Source organism: Heptranchias perlo, chromosome 16, assembly GCF_035084215.1.
Source record: "Heptranchias perlo isolate sHepPer1 chromosome 16, sHepPer1.hap1, whole genome shotgun sequence".
Lineage (NCBI taxonomy): Eukaryota > Metazoa > Chordata > Chondrichthyes > Hexanchiformes > Hexanchidae > Heptranchias > Heptranchias perlo.
The window spans coordinates 28147026-28153149 of NC_090340.1; the positions used below are offsets into that span (position 1 = coordinate 28147026).

The 6124-nt window shown below is 40.9% G+C and overlaps 1 long non-coding RNA gene across 1 annotated transcript; it reads right to left on the reverse strand.

The window, feature by feature from the left end:
* Positions 1 to 1469: 1469 nt before the first annotated feature.
* On the reverse strand, positions 1470 to 5645 carry LOC137333307 (uncharacterized). The gene is made up of 2 exons (XR_010965847.1): positions 5565 to 5645; positions 1470 to 2513 (listed from the first exon to the last, which is right to left on the reverse strand). It is a non-coding gene; the product is annotated as an uncharacterized lncRNA (long non-coding RNA).
* Between the last annotated feature and the right edge of the window lie 479 nt (positions 5646 to 6124).

The following is a 6124-nucleotide window of genomic DNA, read 5'->3' on the forward strand; positions in this document are numbered from 1 at the left end:
GAATATTCCAACATTGCTTTCACCTTGCCCTGACCCCATCCCAAAATCTGGGGGTGGGCACCTGTAATGGAGCAACAGAGACACTTGTCCTCTGGAGGCAGTGAATCTCGGCAGAGCATCTTGCCACTCTGAGGCAGGAAGCCACAAGCCTGGATCGGGCCAAAGAAAAAGGTTAGCTGAAATTTTTTAAAATCCTCAATGAACCAGCATGACCAGTTTTCAATGGTAATTATTCCCCTCGGGTATCGATTAATGTCTGTGCTGGGACCTTCACTAGACACAGAATGGGACATATGTCTACTCTCAGCAGAAGTAGGTCCTGCTTGGCCTATTAGGGGCACTACAGGCAGAATTCCAGGAGTGGCCCAGATATACTGCCAGCCACACTCCAAAGTGGTGGAGTTCGGCAAGTAGGGCGGGCATAGGAGTGACCACCCTCTGGAGTGCAATTTTGTTAAAAGTTATTAATGGGTGGAAATCAACACAATCTAAGTTCTGCCCCAAATTGCAGCCCTCCACTGGAATTAACCCAGAAATGCACTCCTTGGATCACGCAAATTCTGTGTTATAAATTCTTAGGCTCTGCAATTCCTGGGGTCAGAGGATGGAAAGCCCAACTTCCACCGAGGAAAAGTTGGAAGTTGGGCTTCCAACTAGGAGCTTAGGGTGGAGTCTGGTTGTTTCAGGATTCTGCCCCATTTACACTGAATTTTCAAATTCCAGTAGGGGAGGGCATGGGCGAATCATCCACTCCCCCCTTTTCTTCATCCCAGGAAATACCATCCTTTATGCCCTCCATAGGGCTTAGCATAATTCATGCCAGCTGGGAGCTGGCATCCTGTAAAAAGGGCCCAACCTTTACTGGAGAAAGATAATTGATTCCAGAGGGTATTGATTACCTTCCCAAAGAGGCCCATTTGCTTCATTGGGAGAAGAAGATTTGAAGAAGAGAATTTTCTTTAGGGCTTCACTGGACCTCCTGTCTGCAATTGGAGCAGTATGGCACCATTTTGATATTCCGGTTCCGATCTCTGACATACTCATCCCAGGGATTTGTCACATTTGTGCCAGTGGAGTAGGCCTCGGGAATTTTTTGGGCTTTACATTGAAATGTGCAGAAAGATTTGTTTTCAATGTCTTTGTTCAGCGTACACTTAAATTATAATTGTAAAATTTTACTCACTTGCCTTAGTCAACACACCCATATTGCATCTGTGAACTGAAATATTAGTTGGCTACTGCACATTTGAAGTAAACAACTTGCAAAACTGGGAAATAATGGGAATATGACACAAAAAAATCAATTATTTTATTTTAACAACTATTTCTTTGTCCTGGATTTGCATTAAGATGCAGAAATTAGCAGTTCATAATTCAGTATATGGTGATTGTCATGTGCTAGAGGTACTATATAGGGTAGTAATGCAACACATCATGTAAAGCACTACAAAGAAAAGAAACCAAAGAGGTTTATTCCAATGCTATTTATTGGCGGCAGTGTTCAGAAAATATTTTTAAATGTATGTGCTTGGCACATTTATCATTGCTGACAAATTCACTTTATTAAAAGAAGAGTGACAGTGATTTCTTCAAAGTCTAGCACAAAGTGAGTTGTAATTCTGAATGACTTGTACTCTGGCACTAACAGACTACTTTCCTGGCGGGTATGTCTGTAGTACTACACCTGCATGTAAGTTATGGGTTATCACAGCCAGTGTCACATTGCATTGCATCTGCCATCATGTTTTCATGTGCCCCAGGGGTGAATGTCTGGCAGCATCTAAACCATAACCCAGAAGACTTGTTCAAAGTCTTTGTGAACTTGACATTAAACTCTAGGCCTCATAGGCGTGGAAAGTTTTTTTTAAATCAGCAAAAGGAAACATGCCCTATCAATGCCACCTGTGAATAGTTCTTATTTTTGTCTCAAAATGTGATTATTTACACAAAAGTCCATACATGGGTATGGGTAGAATTGGCTCATCCTGAATCATCCCAATTCCTCCTTCAATGCTAAACATGGTAGCTACATCATTTTTTTTGGTAATGTTTTTATGTTTCTCAAAGTAAGAGACTTAAGTGTTAGAAAATGGAATACCTTTCCACCTGAGCATTCAAGCAACTTGGCCTAGAAGGAATTTCACATCAATTCATATTGGCATGGGACTATTAAGTTAAATTCAGCTCACAAGTGGTTAAATCCACAACACACAGCTTCCAGGAATGTGAATTAGATTCAGAGGAAGTGTCTGTCCAGAATGATGCTTCCCACATACTACAGCAGCTTGAAACAATGGAGCTTTGTTAAGATAGTCCAGTTAATATTTATGCATAAAATGTTGGAATGGCTTCAGGTCAGCTTAGCAGGGTTTAGCAGCCAGAATCTCATACCTAGGAGGGCGGTAGTATTGGTAGCTCGATTGGCCAATCCCTGGGCACAGAGAGCTTGGGAGTTTCAGGGGTCAAATCTTTAGCTTCCTGTCCAGTGATGAATGAACAGAGTCTGCAGAAATCTGGAAAGGAAGTCAGATAGAGAGAGTGAGAACTGCTTAAGTTTAGTGCCAACTAGTTTTGAGAAATTTCTTGATAGATAAGTGCATTTAGCCCATTAACGGGGATAACGTGGCATGCTTTGTTATTTTCTATATTACAAGGAGTTTTAGGAAATAGATTCAAATATAAACATTATTCGCATATTATGTTGCATGTAAATCAGCTTGTTGAGTTGCATTGGTCTCATCTCACTTGAGTATGTACCTCCACTTTCTGGAAGATAGGAGAAACGCATGTGGGGGCAAAAAACAGATTATATAACAAGGGCTTTTATTGTTACAGCCCCCCCATATTATAGAAAGAAAGAAAGACTTACATTTATATTGCACCTTTCACAACCTCAGGACATCCCAAAGTGCTTCACAGCCAATGAATTTACTTTTGAAGTATAGTCACTGTTGTAATGTCGGAACGGTGACATCCAATTGGAGCACAGCAAGATCCCACAAACAGCAATAAAATAAATGACCAATTCATCTGTTCGGTGTTGGTTGAGGGATAAATATTGTCCGGGACACTGGGGAGAACTCCCCTGCTTTTCTTCAAATAGTGCCATGGGATCTTTTACGTCCACCTGAGAGGCGGAGAGGCCTCGGTTTAACGTCACATGTTATCGTATGATGTGGGAGAAGTAAATTGCTGACCATAAGGGATACAGGGTTTGCTTAATAGGAGAAACCAGTGGTGTTGAACCTGAGAAAGTTTTTAGTGTGGACCCAAGATTTGTAACATATGGATAAGATAATTCCTGACTATTTATTAAACAATTGTTTAGAATATTGAAGATTGTCATGCCAGGGACTAATAAAGGCTTCAAACTCTATTACAATTTTCATTTACAAAATAATTTACAATACCAGAAAAATGTGTTGTTATATTCACAGTGGAATTGTGGAATATATTCCAATAGATAAAGCGCCTCTGGCATAATTATTTATTCACCACTTGGGAGCCATTTATTGCTTTTGTAAACTGTAACTCTGATTTTGTTTCAGTGATCCTACCCTAGATTGAAGTTCAGTAATATTAAAAGTCAAAAATACAAAAGAAAATGACCTTTAAAGCATTAAAACTATTTTTAAAATCTGTTCTTTTCCAAATTCAGTTTTTGAGGTGGATTTTCCTCTGCTGTCCTGTCCCAAATTTCATGGGATAGCTGTAGAAACGATAGAGAAAATTGGGCAGCAAGGCCAACAATCGCCTCCCCACCCCAAACTTAATTTCCCTCTCCTGACCACGCCAGGACCACCACTGGGCACCCCTTCCCCACCCGCCACACGCAAATGCCAGCAGGGATGCAGGGCCTCAGTTCCTGGCTCATTTTCCTCCCGTTTGCCTTTCTTACCACTGCTTCCTGGAACTGCCAGGAGAAGCCTGTTGCTAGAGCCTGGTGTCACTACAGGAAGGCCTCAAATTCCTGCATTGGAGGACAGGACCTAGTAGAGGCCACCTCTCCATCCATTTTGCCACAATCCCTCACTTCTTGAATGCCTCAGTCTCAGCCGAGGCCTTGCGTAAAAAAATTGAATGCTGATTTTCGGAGCTCTTCTGCACCGTAGACATGTTTCCTGTATCTCCTGGCGATCCTACTGCTGCAGTATTTTACACCTTTATACTGGCAGGCTCCCACTTACCAGCAGAGATAAACAATGGGAGCTGAGAGCTCGCCTTGTATATATAATAGCTCCTGACCCAGCAAAATGGGTCAGGATAGTGGGCAGTAGTCCTGCCTGACCCTGCCAGAGGCAGGAAGAGGAAAATTCAGGCCTTAATGTTTTAAATGTTGTTTGTAGTGACCTACAGTTCATCATTTACTTGTACTATTTGTAAATATTACACCAACTAAGTTGTAATATTATTAATGGTTGAATTCATGGTAATTTTCACTGGTTTTCTGGTATCTGACCACCAATTAATACCAGTAGCGGAATCATGTCTGCATGTATGATCTGGGGAGGGTGGATTGTGTTTGAACAGTGGTAAAGGTCTTACTTGGAAGAAAGTTTTTGTAATTTGAAGTCTTCTTCCCCTGAACCAAAAATCCCCTGACCTTTCTACTCTGGAGCTTGTCCAAACCTCATACGTTCAGCATCATCATTTTTCAACAATTACTGGGGTAGGACATTTAGGACTGAGATGGGGAGAAATGTCTTCACTCAGAGGGTGGTGAACCTGTGGCATTCTCTACCACAGAAGGCTGTAGAGACCAAGGAGCTAGATAGATTTCTAGACACAAAAGGCATCAAGGGGTATGGGGAGAGAGCAGGAATATGGTATTGAGATAAAGGATCAGCCATGACCATATTGAATGGTGGAGCAGGTTCAAAGGGCTGAATGGCCTACTCCTGCTCATATTTTCTGTTTCTATGTCTCAGTGGAGTAGTTCTACTTCCTTCACCCTCTGCAATTCAAGTCACTTTCGTGAGATTTTCTTTATCCCATTGGAATCAACAGTGATTTAATAAGAAGTCATGTTTTTGAGACCATTCCAATTGTTAGTAAATAGTGTAAACTACTGTAAACCTCATTGTCTAAACATCAAATGCTTTCATCATGGAAACATGGCGAACAGTTATCGCCTAAGTAGTAGCCTTAGTGAGAGTAGACCTCCTTTCACTTATTTTTTTCAACACAGTGAACATTATTAAAGTTAAATGAAGCAAAAGAAATTGTTACATCGGTTTGAATGATAGTTTTCTAACTTATGTATATTCTTCCTTTAACTGAAATAAATTCAGGTCTCTGATGAAAGATTATTTTCTGGATGTCTATGTTCACTAAGATACTTAATATTAAATCTATGTAAAGGCTTTCTGTGACGTTTCTAAACAAGCCCACCCATGAGACGCCTCAATCAGCCCACAGCCTGACCTGACAATGGCACTGTCACTACTCTAATCCAGTCACAGTGACTTTAGTTTCTTTTCAAAGCCAATGGGCCAGAAATTGCCCCAAGTGGCGAACCTACAGTGCCTGCCGCTCCATAGATTTATACTAACCCACTAACTTACCGTGGTCTTTACTGCGGGCAGATCCTCTAATAGGAAGCAGAGAAGAGCTCAGCGTTAGCTCCAGTGAAGCTTGAGCAAGAGGATCACTCTCTCCCCTCGACCCATCAGATTGCAGCATCCTTGAAAAACCGCGAAGAGTCAAAACAAGCTGCCATGTAAAAACTAAACATGTACAACACTAAAATCATTTGTAAAAGCAGGTATAAATAGCGAAAAAAAGAGAGGGTAAGAAATAATCAAATTGAATAACAGAGACAGAAGGAAAAAGTAAAAAAAATGTTTTTTTAATTTTGTTTTAATGACCAACAACTATTAAAATAAGGAGTAACGAGACTCCACATTTTTAAAAGTTAATTTTTAGTTGTTTGGCAGTCATTATGATTTACCACACTGCAAAAACTTAGTTTAGACCCGATATTTTTAAGCATACCTGCTTTGTGGCGATATTAGTTACTATCCAGCTGGCAGAAGAGCAAGTTGGCGCTGGCCCGTTGATCCATTTAAAGTGAAGCTGACAGATCGCCGATGAATCAGGAAGACCAAGTTCCGGATTTCTGCGT